Raw genomic sequence first — 17,747 nt, 5'->3', positions numbered from 1 at the left:
ATCAAAGAATAAAGTCATTATCAATATAAAGGGAATACTATTGGCCTACAATTAATGTTTTGGTACAAATAGTCATTGAACACATTTCTACTATATATAGAGACAATCATCATATCGCCCTCACATTTTGAAAAGATATTGTGTGAACAATTTTGAGCAAGAATTGTTTTATAATGTGTTAATTCATCATATAAAAAGGATTTGGAGATTGGTCAATTCATGAACCCTAAATGCTTAGAATATCTTGAGAAGTGTAAAATGTTTATAAGAATTACTATGGCTGAGAAAGTATTGTTAGTTTAGATATCACATGAGAGAGAACCTTAGTTTTAGGTACATTCATTGAAAGCGACATAAGTAAACAATACCATAGCACTATGTTGGATACCATCTATATTTTTATTGATTGAAGATGTTAGGATGTATATTCAATTCAAATAGGCTAAGATCAGAGATGTAGATATAAGTGAAGCTTACAATGAATTATGTGATGAGAATTGAATGTTGAAAAAAGAGTTTTGACATCTCAAAAGAAAAGGTATAACATACATCATGTATCTACCAAATAATTTTGAGAAAGAATGGATTAGGTGTGTGTTAAGTTGAATACATGGAGACTACATCTAGCTAGAAAGAGAAAATCAAATTTAAATCACAAAGGAAATCATTCACATAGTGATTGGACTATCAACTAGAGAAGAAAATGTGTAAAGGAATTGGATCCCAAAATAGAAATTGAAGGATTGGTGAAATAAAATCAAGATCAAAAAACATTTACGATGTGTAACATTCTAAAAAAGGAAGTGAAATTTTCGTTAATGGTTATTGGCTATAAGATCTATTAGGAAAACCAATTAGATAATATATTGGGTGGAGCACTATAATTTACACATGGAATCATTATAGAAGGAGACACGTATGATTTCGATCAAAGATGGCAAGGAATCAATTGGTGATGAACTTGAGAATGAACAAGCAAGGAATGGAATTTAGAACATTGTTGATATGTATCTTCTTCTATGTAAATAGCTATTTTCCAAGATTTGGTAGAGTAAATTGGAAAGTGGACTGTAAATCGGTTATTTGCTAGATTAATTATTACATTAAGAAATTGGCAGAAAGTAACACTACAGTTTTGTGGTCATATTTCAAAGAATTTCAAGGAAAAATGTGTGAAAGATATAGGATACCACCTCATATTGTGGAAAATATAAGAATGATATATGTTTTCTGTTAAGCACGCACTCATGTATAGTTAAAGCATTTGAGCCATGAACAACATGGCTACCACCTATTGGCTACAAAACAAAGAAGAAGGAACTGATAGCAAGTATTGAATAGTTATTGAGTCAACCTAAGGATTTTGAAGAAAGCGTATTTGGAACTTATGAAGAATTTTATAGAAAGGTAATATCAGAATAGAAAAAGTCAAAAGATGAAGTTAGCAAGATAAGAAGGTAAAAATCAACAGCTATAAATGAGACATGTGCCAAAATAAAGACTAAGCTGGCCAAGCAAAGAGACACTATTCATAAGGCAACATAGGAAGATACTCCTACAAAATGAACAAGATCGAAAGCTGTACAATTCACTACAAGAAGTCAATCTAGACGAGAAATAAGCACAAGAAGCAAAAAGAGGAAGAATGTAATGGATGAAACAAACAAAGGTAAAGAATCTACAAGGTTACCAAGAACAACTGCAAATTTAGGTACGTCTATTAGAGAACATGGAACAATTGGAGTAATAAGTGACTTAAGGTACAAATTAGGGACAAGTAAAGATAAAAAGGCAATAGAAGATGCAATAATATTTAATTTACACAAATTCAAAAGATTCTGTACATAACTAAAATATATTATTCTCTAAGAGTTACTTGAAAAAAAGATGACAAGATGGGAAGAAGGTGTAGTATAGTAAAAGGAAAGTAGAGAGATTTTTTTTTATCATGACAAGACTAGAGGTAAGTGTTGAAGCAATAACATAATAAAAAATCATAGGAATAAATTGATGATAGGAATAAGAATTGCAAAGATACTAGTAGGACTAAATCAAGAAGTGGAAGATGAAGCATTACACCTTTAAAAAATAATCTTTGATGATAATTTACCACAAGAATTTGAAATAAGGGAATCATTACACATTGGAGATATCTATGAAATGAGCAAAATAATTAGACAAAATAACGATGAAGAATACAATCATCTAATTAAGGAGAAAGATGATGAAGGAACAGTAAGTCATTAAACACCAATAAGAGAAGACACTATTGAAACGTAGGATGACATTGGTGAGAAAAATAGTGATGAGGAACAAATTGAATAAGAAGTTACATATATAATAGAACAAGGAATGTGTATAGATATAAGAATTGAGGAGGAAGCTCAAACAATTGATAAGGTACTGATTACTAAGACAATTGAGAAGCAAAATGCAAATACAAAGTTAGTTAAAAAATCAAATAGTTGAATTAGAAGAAGTTTAAGTAGCTAAAAATTCACAAAGTATGACTATGATTATATATGCACAAGAAAAGACAAGAGAATCAAAATCAAATGAAGAAGATGAAGATCTTGATGAAAATTTTGAATATTCCATTTTAATGAAAGATCCAAATCAACTGAATTATAAGGAAATTTTTGTATGCGTGGAGAAATATAAGGATAATATAGAAAGAGAGGAACATATAAGGAAGAAGTAGAAAAACAAGATCATAAAAAGAACTATTGACACATTTTCAAGATTGTTATTGATAATTAAAGTTGATAAAAATAAACCCTTAATATCTATCACTGAATTTTTTGTGTGGCTACAATTAGTACTAATCAGACTATTAAAGAAGAATTTAGTGAAAGATCAAAAAGACATTACAAATTGATAAAAGTGTGAGCAAGTTGACAGAACTCACAAAAACACAATCGAAGAAGCTAAAAGAATTGGAGGAAATTCTACAAGAAGCTAGTGAGATTTACAAGAATACATGTCTTGATGGAGATATAAATGAAAAGGTTGAAATAAAATATATGACCACACTTGTTATGGACATTCTATAGAGATAGGAAAATTCAACTATCAAAATATCACATACGCCAAAATTGAGCATTACAGAGGACATCGTAAAGACAATAATAAGAGTCAAAAGCAATATCATTACAATGAATCAACTTAAAGAACTAAGGAATAGAGTTTTATTGAATATGAAGGATAGGTACAAGAATATTCTCAAGGAAATAAATACAAGTTAATACTCTGATGGATAAATTTTTTGCAATCATCTTTGGCATTGCTGCCAGAAAAGGGGGAGAAGTTTGGAGAAGTTTAAAGAAAAGGGAGAATGATTTCTCCACAAAAAGGGGAGAAAATAATGAAAGAAACCAAAAGAAAAAGGATAAATATTAGAAGTAGAATTAAAGGGGAAGTAGTAAGCACAAAGTAATAGGCTAATAAGAAGTCAACGAAAAATTTTGAGCAAGTAAAATTTTTGCCATCAATGCCAAAGGGGGAGATTGGTACTTAACAAAATCCTCTATAAGTTACTAAGGAAGATTGTTGGAAAATCACATTATATTAGCTAGAGAAATGGTTAAGTCATATCAGAGATGTTATCAGAATACAAGACATATTATCAACAAAAAGATCATGATTAATCAAAAAAATTTATTGGCAAAAGGAAAAAGAAGAAAATATAATTGAAGATGACAACCAATGTCAAAACAATTTATGTAATACTCAAGAAGAAGTTTGGTGAAACCCTAATTAGGGTAAGCATTCATAAAAGGGGATTGAGAAAAGGAAAATATGCATGATGATAAGATAGAGAAGAGAGGAGAATGAAACATATAGAATGATATTAGTGAAGACCATAAGATTAAAGTTAAAAAAAACAACAGAGAAGAGTGAGAGATAAACAATATTTGACAATATTTAGGAGAAAGAAATTATAGCTTGAAAATATCTTGTTCATTTATCCTTAATAGTTTAGTAAAAATATTATGAAATTCCTTAACCAGGTAATCTTTAACAGGACTTTGAAGTTCTGAAATAAACTTATGGTAAATCCCTCAATCGAGTGAACTCTGTATAAGTGGGATAAAATCTCTTAGTAGAGTACTCTTTAATATTACTTTGATACTTCTAACAAGGTATCAATTACTCCTAACATGATGACATCATTCAGAAGATGACATTTATGTAAGCTCTTAATCAGGCACCTTCTTACTGTAGTGATGAGTTGTGGGCACCATATCCACCGTAGTTTTTCCCTCTAACCAAATGTTTTTTGTGATACCAAATAATGTGTTGTGTTTGAATTTTTATGTGTTGCAAGTTCATTAGTTTCCATCTTGGTAAAAGTTGTTTAGTTATCGGTTAATGATACAATAGTTATTGACAAAATTTACAATAGTTACCAGTAAGAGTAAGATTAAAGTTTCAAGATTGAGATAGGGAAAAAAGAGGATTGCTTGAAATAATGATTAACCCCTCCCCAAGTACCTAACCTGAATCTTTTCAACATTGTTGAGCATCATTTTTACACAATGACAATGGTACAAATCTAACACATATTTCTCTCTTGAAAGGATAATGAGATCAATCCCAAGGTTTCTTTAGGTTATTTGTTAACTACCTTAATAACTTAATCACAAAGTGATGTGATTGTTCATAAAGAAACATTTTCTAGTTCTGTGAAAATATTTTAAAGATAGTAGAAAATAATGAGATAATTTTTTTTCTTTATATTTTTTATCTTTATGATGAAAATGCAAATTTATTTGTACAACCAAAAAATATGTCATGATTCAACCAATTTTGAAAAATAAAATGCAAGGAGATTAAGGGTAGAAATAGCACAAATAAATTGCAAAAAATAAACCTAAATGGACATAAGTTATTGTTGAATCATCTTGCAAATTAAATCATCAAGAAGTTGAGGAAAACTCATGTACCACAGAGCTATACAACTGAAATTTTATTATGTAATCTCCAAGGAAAACTTGTAGAAGACATATGATTTGTCAAAACTCATCAAAGCACAAGCCTCTGATGTATGCACACACAAGAAAAAATTATCTTAACAAGCTAGTAGAAAATCTTCTCTCAAATTTGTCATAACAAAGAAATTACAACAATAGAAAACTCCACAAATTCTAACAATAGCAGACATTAATCATAATAAAGCAACTGACTCTTTTGAATTCACAAATTAGTAGTGCATAATTCATAAAACAATACATGCAAGCAAGAATAGACATGTCATGTATTGAAGCACCAATTGCATATATTTTATTACAAAAATTGTTGAACCTTATTACATTATACAATTTTTAAAAATAATTACTTGACTTCTAAACTTGGAAACCCCTAGCTAGGGTTTTCCCTATGTAAAAAAAAAAAAATTATGCAATTATAATGATTTATATGAAAAAAACTCCTAAATTGGTGTCTAACCAACACACATGAATTTTCATCCATTTTTATCATGCATGTATCCATTATGTGTCAAACATTGGAGAAACTGAAGAAGAAAGAAGTGTAGCAGAACTGGGATTCATGGCCTTATCTAATGGTGTGCATGAACATCATATCGATAACTCCAAGGAACTTTGTCTCATCCAAAAATCTACATGGAAGCCCTCCAAATTTATAACTTGTATTGAAAAATGTCAAGATGCATTTCCAACTAAAATTTGTGGAACCCAAGTCCAAGTCTAGTTAGGATCAAGCAACACTGGGGTGGAGGGGGGGGGGGGGGGGGTTGAATTCATGTTGTAGTACTTTCAAACCAATTAAAACCTTTTTAATTTAACCAAAAATATTTACATATAGAAATATAGGAAAGTAAAGAATAAAACCATAAAGAACACATACACCATGATTTGTTTATGAGGAAACCATGACCAAGGAAAAAATTCGGTGAGGATGATACCCACATCTATGTACTAATATGAAAATTCTTTGTTAAGAGGTTTTGACATTGTTAGGAGTCATTGTTGAAGTTGATGAAAGATCAACCCCATAGCTCCCAAGAATCACCTGCATCCAAACACTTGTCACAAAAATAAAGAAGCAAAAGCTATGGAGGTTGGAATTCCCAGATCCATAGTTGAGACATTCTTGATGAGGAAAAAAAGAGATTTCTATAATCAAAAGTGAATCAATCTTTACAATGAGATATCATCCTTATAAAGGAGATCGAAACCCTAAAAAGGTCTAACGTAGGTTGCATCATTATAATTAATAAAAGAATTAATTATTAAATGCCTAAAGTTTAACTTAAGCAAACTAGAATTTAGTCTTTGATGTATGCACACTTGAGAAAAAATAATATTAGCAAGCTAGTAGAAAATCTTCTCTCAAATTCGTCATAACAAAGAAATTACAACAATAGAAAACTCCACAAATTCTAACAATTGTAGACATTAATCACAATAAAGCAACTGACTCTTTTGAATTCACAAATTAGCGGTACATAATTCATAAAACAACACATACAAGCAAGAATAGACATGTCATGTATGGAAGTGCCAATTGCATATATTTTATTGCAAAAATGTCGACCCTTATTACATTATACAAATTTTCTTTATAATTATTTGACTTCTAAACCTAGAAACTCCTAGCTAGGGTTTTCCCTATGTAAATTTTTTTAAAAAAATTATGCAATTATAATGATTTATATGTAAAAAAACTCCTAAATTGGTTGCTAACTAACACATATGAATTTTCATCCCTTTTTATCGTGCATGTATCCATTATGTGTCAAAAATTGGAGAAAATGAAGAAGAAATAAGTGTAGTAGAACTGGGATTCACGGTCGTATCTAATGGTGCACATGAACATCATATTGATAACTCTAAGGAACTTTTCCTCATCCAAAAATCTGCATGGAAGCCCTCCAAATTAATGTCAAGATGCATTTCCAACTAAAATTTGTGGAACCCAACTCCAAGTCTAGTTAGGATCAAGCAACACTGGGGTGGAGGGACAAGGGCAGGGGGCGGGGGGGTGTGGTGTGCAGGGGTGAATTCATGTTGTAGTACTTTAAAACCAATTAAAAACTTTTTAAATTAACCAAAAATATCTAAATATAGAAATATAGGAAAGTAAAGAATAAAACCATAAAGAACACATACACCATGATTTGTTTATGAGGAAACCATTATAAGGAAATTTTTTGGTGAGGATGACACCCACACCTATGTACTAATATGAAAATTCTTTGTTAAGATATTTTGACATTGTTAGGAGTCATTGTTGAAGTTGATGAAAGATCAACCCCATAGCTCCCAAGAATCACCTGCATGCAAACACCTATCACAGAAAGAGAGAAGCAAAAGCTATGGAGGTTTGAATTCCCAAATCCATAGTTGAGACTTTCTTGATGAGGAAAAAAAGATATTGCTATAATCAAAAGTGAATCAATCTTTACAATGAGATATCATCCTTATAAACGAGATCAAAAACCTAAAAAGGTTTAACCTAGATTGCATCATTATAATTAATAAAAGAATTAATTATTAGATGCCTAAAGTCTAGCTTAAGAAAAGTAGAGTTAATTAGGAAATATCTAATTACTCTAACACCACCACCCACCCACCCCCGTGCACGTGCGCGCGTTAAGATAAACTTAGGGAGTAGCTAAAAACCTAGAAACTATTATTGAAAGTAAATTTGGGTCTCGACAACAAGGTCTGATGAGGTACCCAAGCACAACCAAATCTCCGAAAAGAGGTGAACTAGAGAAAACCACATGGGAAAAACCCTACTCCAAAAAGAGATGGAAAGAATGTTCTAGAAGATAGGAACAAAAGGATGACCATGAAGAACACCACTGAAGCATGAAGTTGCAAACATTGCCAAACTATTGATCTAAAGAACCTCCACAATATAGAACATGATCAGGTAGGGAAGACTAAGTTGGAAGAGATAATCAATCGAAGATGGAAGGTATCTTCATAGCCTTTAAAAAAAGGAATGAAAGGATGGCTATATGGTAAGTGATCCGTCTCACCGAAATGCATAGGCATTGAACCACTGCAATCGCCTAGTATATATGATCAATTACTGAATACATAGCTCACTCCATTGAACCAATAAAGCAATAGAACCAACATAACCACCCTATAATGCTAAGAGGTAAGACATGAACACTGAAATCAAATGTAATATCTCCTACAGGAAATAGAACTAGGAACATTGAGAGTGCAAAAGAAGCACATACACCTATAATGACATGTGTCATCCACACATCATGAGGCTAATGTCATGGAAGGAACACTCACTTCATAAAGGAAGATGGTGATATAGCCAACATGAAACCCCCCAGGGCACTTTATAATGTAGTGCAAGTACAACAAAACACAAAGATATGCAAGATCCCAAAATGTAATAGAGTGGCACTTTATCTCAGTGCATTTGCAAAATACTACAAAAAGATCATGTCAACAAAGATCAAAAGAGACATAGGGGTGATACAAGAGATAGTACAACCCATGAAAATCCATCTAAAGCAACAAAATGATCTCTGGACCTAAAAAAACCAAGATATCCATCAGAATGCAAAAAAACAAAAAATTGAATGGGATGATGTGTTTGGAGTAGAATTTTGAAAATATAATGTCTCAAGATATGTCTCCTAGAGTGAAAAATATAAATTCTGAATTTGATTGCATAAATTGGAAACCAAATAGTATCAAAATTCCAAATAAACAACACCATCATGACGAGATCCGAACTAGCTTTCTGGTGATATCTTGTTCACCAAAAATAAAGTTTGAATGAGCAAGTTATGGCCAAAAAACCACAAGTAGGTCAAAAAAGCATTGGAAGGGAAAAATAATCATTACCTTGGGATCTGTGCTAGAATACATCATGAATCATGTCCAATAGTACAAGATATCTACCTCAGGATTTGTGCCAAAAATTCTTGATTTTCATTTTGAAAAATCTAGATTATTTTTTGAGAAAAAATCTCAATTTGTGTATCAAAAATTAGAAAACTGCTACCTCGGGAAACATGCCCAATCTCAGAGCAAATTTTTTGCCTTAGATTCCAACTATGTCCAAACTGGAAAAATTCAATATGAAAATAGGGGTTTTTGGTTTCTTTGAGTTCAATGGTGATGCCCGTTTATGAGGAAACCATGACCAAGGAAAAATTTCGGTGAGGATGATACCCACATCTATGTACTAATATGAAAATTCTTTGTTAAGAGGTTTTGACATTGTTAGGAGTCATTGTTGAAGTTGATGAAAGATCAACCCCATAGCTCTCAAGAATCACCTACATGCAAACACCTGTCACAAAAAGAGAGAAGCAAAAGCTATGGAGGCTTGAATTCATAGATCCATAGTTGAGACATTCTTGATGAGAAAAAAGAGAGATTGTTATAATCAAAAGTGAATCAATCTTTATAATGAGAGATCATCCTTATAAAAGAGACCAAAACCCTAAAAATTTCTAACCTAGGTTTTATCATTATAATTAATAAAAGAATTAATTATTAGATGCCTAAAGTTTAGCTTAAGTAAATTAGAGTTAATTAGGAAATGTTTAATTACTCTAACACCCCCCTTAAGATAAACTTAAGGAGTAGCTAAAAACCTAGTAACTACTATTGAAAGTAAATTTTGTTCCTAACAATAAGGCCCTATGAGGTACCCAAGCACAACCAAATCTCTAAAAAGAGGAGAAATAGAGAAAACCACATGGGAAAAACCCTACTCCAAAAAGAGATAGAAAGAATATTCTAGAAGATAGGAACAAAAGGATGATCATGAAGAACACCACTAAAGCATGAAGTTGCAAACATGGCCAAACTGTTGATCTGAAGAACCTCCACAATATAAAACATGACTAGGTAGAGAAGATTGAGTCTAAAGAGTTGATCAATAAAAGATGGAAGGTATCTTCATGGCCTTCAAAAATAGGAATCAAAGAATGGCTATGTGGTAAATGATCCATCTCACCAAAATGCATAGGTATCCATCCACTAAAATCACTTAATTCATAGGATTAATTACTAAATACATAGCTCACTCAATTGAACTGAGAAAGCAATAGAACCAATATAACCCCCCTATAATGCTAAGAAGTAAGACATGAAGACTAAAACTAAATGCAATATCTCCTAAAAAAAAAAAGAATAAGGAACATCGAGAGTGCAAAAGAAGTACAAACACATATAATGGCATGTGTCATTGACACATCATGAGGCTAATGGCATGGGGTGGGGGGGGGGGGGGGGGTGAATCAGAAGTACCACACTTTAACCTTTTCAAATCCTTTAAAACAAATAACTGAAAGTAAATTGCATGCATGTAAAAATATTAAATAAACATAAAGTAAACACATGCATCAATACACATAACACCAGAATTTGGTAACCCAAAAATCCTCTAGGAGTAAGGAGGTAAAACTGGGGTGGGGATGATACCCACAAAATCACTACAACAATAATGTTTGACCACTTCTGATGGTCTGCCCTATAAAAGGCCTACCCTGTTAAAGGCTTTACACTATGTCAATAGTGACCTACTTAAAGGATTTAAAACACTTTACATGAAGTGTCACCCTATTAAAGGATTTACTCACCTCTTCAAAGGATCTACAAAATAGTTGTTAAGCTAACCTATCAACATAGGATTTTACACTATCTAATACAATTTCTAGAGAGTATTAGAAACCTTTGACCTGATTGCTTACAATCTTCAAATTGCTAATTTCAGACACTGGTTCAGCTCATTCTGATCTTGATCCTCTGAGATCGGATATCTATTCATATTCCTTGCTTTGTTCTGATCAACTGGATATGCAATTGCTGCTCTGTTCCTCTAAGTCTTTCACACTTCACACTGAATTTTGCTATAGTTTACCTAGACACTATTCTCATCCACACATACAATGGGGTTTTCATCCTCTTTTCAAGGATTTTAAAGACTTAGGGTTAGGTATGCATTCTACGATCCATATTGAATCTTTAATTCTCGCTCATTCCTTGCACTTTTCTCAATGGTTGCATGCCTTCTCCATTTTTCTTATTGGCTACATGCTAATTGCATAGGAAATATAAAATATTTGTTCTTATCCTTATTATCCTTCGTGATCCTTCTATGTCGGCTCAAAAAATGGTTTACATCTGAGTTTGTGAAGGTACAAACTCATATGTTGATTCTATGTTACTTGGCACATACTAGATTACTAGTGCTTAGCACATGTTTGATCTTGGTTTGCTCGACACCTATTACATATGTCTTGCTCGACACATGTATGTTTTTGGTTCACTCAGCATAGTTGCATTTTGACTTGCTTGACATCAACTATGACTCGGCACCTATATATCACTCGGCACTTGATCTTCACTCGACATTTGAAGATTTCTTGGCACCTAAAGATCACTCCGCACCTGTTGTGGTTCTATCTGGCTCAACACATACTATGGTACTCGACTTCTATGTGAAAAGTGGTTAAGTGTGTTAACACTCAAATGTTAAAACCATTATGAGACCAACAATCTCCCCCTTTGACATGAGTGTCAAAAACACTTAACTAACTCCCCCTGAACTGATTGTGCCTTGTCTATTCTTGTAACCAAAATTTTGTGTTGAATGTACCTAATACTCTTTGCCTTTGCCCTATTTCTGTAATCTATACTTGTGCTTTGTATTATTATGTATCAGAGCTATCTTTCATACAATTCCCAAAATTTTGTATCTGCCCCACACTATGTCTTATCTCTTATCTCCCCTTTTTGGCTATCTACAATCTTTCCCCTTTATTTTCCAAAAGAATGAATGAAAGAATGTAATCAAAGTACTCAACATTCTCCCCTTTAGTTATATCTTCCTTATTATTTCTTCCCCAAAACATTATACATATATCTATCTTATCTCCCTTATTGTTATTTCTCCCCCCTTTTTGACACTTATGTCAAAGGGTTCTAAGGATTAATACCATATTTAGCCAAAAATGTACTATTTGCCTCCATGATCATCTTGAGAGGTGCATCCCAATTCTCCAAAGAAATGTCAAGTGACTTATGCTGAATGGAAGTCTTTGCAGCAAGATGTACAAGCCCATCAAGTGTAGAAAGATTGGGATCTTTCTTTAGAACATTCTCTGCATAGGCTTGCTCTTTGTGGAGGACCTCCAAATGTGGGGTTATGGAGGATTGAATCTACATCAATTTGGCCTTTATATTGGCCTCTTCACTTGCTAATGTAGCTGACTCCTTTTGAGTGTGAAGCGATTGAGAAAAATGCTTCTCACTTTGAGTTGCATCTCTTGGTAATTGTATGCTAGAAATCTTAAGATTTCTCTCTAAGCACAATATCCTTTGGCTTGTCTCTTGTGTGAAATTAGAAAAATCACACAAAAAATTTTGTATAGTGAGAAAATATTCTCAAGTACAGTTTTAACCTTTTCAATTTTCTTGGCCAATTCTACCTATGCAAGTGCTATACCAATTGATATTTTCTCATTTACCTTTCCCTAAAATTTCCTTTCAGACCACTCCATAAGTTTGACATTTATGTCCTGGTCTTCACTTGTCACCTGGTCAACTATATCTGATAATTGTTCTATTATTGGCTTTGACTCATTTGGTGACTGCAAGGTGAAAGTATCCATAAATATGTCCTTAATCTCATGTAGTGCTTGCTTATGTTTATACTCTTTTTTGAGTATTTCTTGTCATCTTCTCATTCTATTTAATGCATCCTGCATTTCTATAATCTGCTCAATGGTGATAGTCTTTGAGTCATAAGAAGGTATGACTATCTCTTCATCTAACTCAAGGTCTCCATAGTGAAGTACGCTGGTAACCCTTGTAGAACTCGAGCCTGGTGTGGAGATTTGCAAAGGTATCATCTCAGTGCTAAGCTTTTGAAGAGTTTTTGTAGGAGTGCCTATTTTTGGTAACTCTACCAATATTTGTATTGCGGCCTGCTCCTCTTCTTTTGATTTAACCTCCTTTTCCTCATCAGATTTTCCTTGATTAATCACAACAACCTGTGGAGTACCTGTTACCTATACTATAGAATTAGATGTAGAAATTTGTCTTGTTTTCTCTGTGTGTTTAATTATCTCTACACTTGGCCTTCGCACTGTGCTATCAACTGATACAAATGTATCAATTATTGCAGTTGGTGGTGGAATCATTAAAACTTGAGTGCTAGTAGCTGTTGAGATAGAAGGTGATTCTTGTGGATTCACCTTGTCTCTTAAGGAGTCAACTATTTCTTTTTGTAGCTCATCTACACTCACCAATACAATATTTGTGCATAATTGTGCCTGTAGAGTTGATTGGTGAAGGATCTTGGATAGATCCTTTGTAGTTAGGGGATTGATGTTCTAACACGATTTGTCAGTAACATCCTTGATAGTTATTGTATCTGTAGGTGTGATGGTTACATGAGGAGGGCTAGGAGGTGGCATTCGTGTGTCTTGCACACTTTGTTCTTCTTACTTCTACTACTCAGTTGTTTCCATTACATCTCCCTTTTGTGTTTCCTCCTCTCCTTTTTCCTTATCCTCTTTCCTTTCTTTTCTTCTTCTCCTTTCTCTTCCTCCTTCTTCTCTTTTTCTTGCTTCTCTTCCACTTTCTTTTCCTCTATCTTCTGCTTGGCACTAGCCTCTACATTATTTGCTTATTCATCCTTGTCATTAGTCAACTTCTAGATTGTCTTCCAAAATTTTGTGGACTTATTTACTACATCCTCAATCTTGTTTTGTAGGATGTTGAAGGCTCTATATTTAGGTGCAAATTTCCTACCATGTTTCTTGTTATCCTTTGTTATTTGACCTCTTGTCAGGTTAGGCATCACTTGTGCCAGTGTTGATTCTCTAATTTCCTTCTCCATTTTGAGACAACAATGCCATTTGTTTTCAATTATCTCATATAATTCCCTAGGCATGGTATTGTCTAGCTCTAGAGGTGTGTTCTTAAATTTAGCCATCATGGCATATGCAGATTCTTCTATTTTGTTTTGTTCTTCTCTACTTAGCTTATTGAAATCAAGGCTTTTCAAATCATTCAAATTTGCATTTTTAATATTTTCACAAATTTTATCTATGGTAGATTTGGGAGGATGGTTTACCACTTTGAATTGGTTGTTATCCTCTGACTCTATTCTCTCCTCATCAGTGTTTGGTTGTGCTACATACTTTCTTCTTTTCTTTTTCACTTCACCAATATATTTAGTGGCCTTCTTCTTCTCTTTTTTTTCCTCCTTGGCCTTTTGTGAAGATGCCCTTGTGGTAGCTCTTTTTGCAAGTGTCTTTGGTTTGGCTTGTGTAGGCTTGGTTACCTTCTTGGGTTTGGGCTGAGTTGGAGGCTAAGTTTTAGCCTTTCTCTTCTTTTGCTCGGCTTGTGTTGGTGCTTCCTCGACTTCTTCTTCCTCTACACCTTCCTCCTTATGTTCACCTAAGCCTTGGGTTAACTCCATTGGGCCTTGCCCTTGTTCTTCTTGTTCACTCTCACCTTCTTCTTCTTCTTCCTCTTCAGCACCTATTGCCCCTTAAATTTTTGCTCCAAGTTTCTTCTTTATTTTCTTCACCAGTTTATCTTTCCTTTTGATCACAGAGGTTGTCTTCAATTCTGTTTCAACTTTAGACTTCATAACATCATATGTCCCAAAAGGTTTGGCAACTTTGTCAATGTCGTTTGCAAGTAATGCAGTTATTGTTGTTGATGCTTGATCAATATCCAACTCATAACCTAATGGTCTAAGCCATCTTACCCTTGGAACTGCTGCCTGGATATAGGTAAAACCAATGTCAACCAAAAAGCATATGTTATTGACATGTTGTTCTACTAAGAAAATTGGTATCCTCATTCTTTGTTTCATGGACTTCTTAAAATCCTCAAAATAGCTTGTCATTTGGGCCTCAAAATTATCACCCATCTGGTCAATGTAATCATTGATTTGTGTGATTGCATATTTGTTTGAACTCCAATTTACTTTTCCAATAGAAGGAAACTCTTCCAATACATAGAAAAATATGCAAACAAGGATTGAACCAAACTTTCATTGAGCTCCTTTTGACCTTCTAATAGCTCCTAGGTTCTCATTTATCTACTGTAACATCAGTTTTGCTAGATCATATGTATGATCTTTCTTCATAAGCTTGTAAGCTACATCAACAGCTATACATGGTACATTGTTCAATCTGCTGGATTGATAGAACTTGTGAGAAATGATTCTCATTGCAAAATCTAGAAGAGGATTTGTTACAGTATCAATTTTCATACCCCTCTTATTCCATGTAGCTCCTATAATCCTTTCAATGGCCTCTTTTGAATCACTTCTCAAGGTCTTAGGCCAATCTAGGGTTGGAAAACTCATAACCCTATGTACTATCCTCTTGGTAATCTTAACTGGTCATGTTTCTAGCCATAGAAAACCATCATGAATTAGGCTTAGTACAATGTGGATCCATTCTATTTTCAATACTGTGGGAAAAACTAGGGCATTTGTTAAACCCTTCTTCTCAACTATTTGAAACTCATCCTTCAGAATTTTGTTATCAAATAGTTTGTCATAGGCTTGGAATATCTCAAGATCACCTATAGTCCCTACCTTACATTTGTAACACTTCTTTACATCCTGCACCATGACAACCTTAGGTGGAATAATGGGCAATGCACCAATAGGGTCATTTTTATAGGTGACTTCTGGGATTAGCCTAAACTTTAGTTATTTGACCTCATTACTGACAAACTGGACCTCATGACTTTCCTTTCCCTTGGGGTTTTTATAACTAGAAGCCATCATACCAATCTAGGGTTTTAATATATAAAAACTTTAACACTGTGTAGCTCAGCACTTGATAAATACCTTTAGATTGATAAAATTTATGTTGAATCACTGTTGAAATCGGTGCAAAAGAGTTTAAGGTTGCTGTTTGATTGTTTCTGCACTCTTCTCATCTTTTCTCTACATTTGAATGGTGTAAAAATGATCAAAAATTGACCTTATACTCCTTTAAAACCTAGCATTAAATGCATAATGCATACATCTGTACACTCAACACTTGAAGGTTTTAACATGACTCAGCTTCCATTGGATTTCGTTCACTCGGCTTCCACTAGTTTTCCATTTCACTCGGCTTCCATTGACATTTCTCAACTCAACACTAATTATTAACTCAGTCGCAACTAACTACTTGGCATCCACTGGAGCTTTACTCGACATCTAAGGACAACTCAACGGTATCTTCAAATTTTGACTTGGCATCTTTGCTCATGCTGATTTCTTCTTTGCAATACTTCTTTGTCTTGGGACTGATGTATGATATAACTTTTTATATCAGTCCCATACACTTGTTAATGCTTAGTTGGATGAGGTGTGATCACTTGACCTCTTGGGTGAAGTGATCCCTCCATTTGATGTGTTGCACTCATATTTCTTCTTCCAAGTCTTGTTCATTTGCCCTTTGATGTTTTCAACATCCACTTTCTCTTTTCCTTCATTGACTTCTGACTTGGGTGCCTTTGACTTTGTTAGGAAATTCTTGCTGATATGACCAGTCTTCAAACAACTAAAACATGTGGTTTGGCTTAACCACCTACTGTAGTTCCCTTTAAAATGTGTCATGTAGTTTTTAGGAATGTGTCCATACTCCTAATAGTAGTGACAACTATACCTAGTGTTATAGTCCCAATTATAGTGATGACCATGGTTACCTTCTCTTGTTGCCTGATTTGATGTCCACATAGGCTTTGACCTACACTCAAAATCTCTATGTCCATATTTCTTGCAATTGTAGCAGTGATCATCAAATCTTGATGTTCTTATGGTCTTGGTCTTGCAGTCTTGTGTCAGGTGTCCTTGCTTGTTGCATTTGTGATAGTGACCCTTATTCTTGGTTTTGTCATGCTGATTGGTCTTCCTACTCCTGCATACATTAGAAGTATGTCCCTTTTTACCACATAAATGACAAGTAGCTTTAGTGTTCTTACCTTTGTTACTTCGTTCTTCTGTAGTCTTGGATAGTTCTCCTTGTTTAGTGTTGGTGAAACCAAATCCTAAAGTATCATTACTGGCCCTTGGTGATTTCAGTAGCTGCTCAAAGTACTTGACAACCTCATTGGGTTTGTTGAAGCTTTCTGTAACTTCCTTCTCTCTTTCCAGGTCATTTTGCAGTTTTTCATTCTATATCTTTAGTGTGGAGATCTCAATGTCCTTCATATTTAGCTCATGATGCACATTCATCAACTGACTTAGGGAATCAAGCTGCATGTTTGAGATTCTTTCAAACTCAATTGTCTTTTCCTCCAGTCTATTGGTAAGATTTCTTTTGTCATCTTCTAGCATAAATTTGTCTTTAATGTCTCTCTTCTTCTATTCAGTTACTTCAAAAAGCATTATGGCTTGTGATTCTTGTTCAAGCTTGAGTATTCTGATTTCTTCTGCTTGAGCTCTATTCTTCTCCATCAATTTTGCTATTGCTGCATCAAACTCCTTGGAATCTCCATTGGAAAATACTTGTGTGGTATCAATCTCCTTTTAGTGTGTGTCATTTTCAGCTATGGCTATATCCTTCCTTCTTTTCAAGGACTTTTTAAATTCTTCTATGGCTTCCTCCAATTTTCGTAGAGCAAGGTGCACATCAATCACCTAATTGTCTATGATCTTCCCAAGTTTTAAGACTTCCATCTTCAGATCTTTTCTCTAAGCTGTTATGCTTCTCCTTGTGAGTACCTTGCTCTGATACCAATTATTGGAATATTCAAATGGGAAGAGTA

This window comes from Cupressus sempervirens, chromosome 8 (genome assembly GCF_028749045.1).
Source record: "Cupressus sempervirens isolate cs-2001-9-10 chromosome 8, ASM2874904v1, whole genome shotgun sequence".
Lineage (NCBI taxonomy): Eukaryota > Viridiplantae > Streptophyta > Pinopsida > Cupressales > Cupressaceae > Cupressus > Cupressus sempervirens.
The sequence above is the reverse complement of the archived record's forward strand: the minus strand, read 5'-3'. Positions refer to the sequence as shown.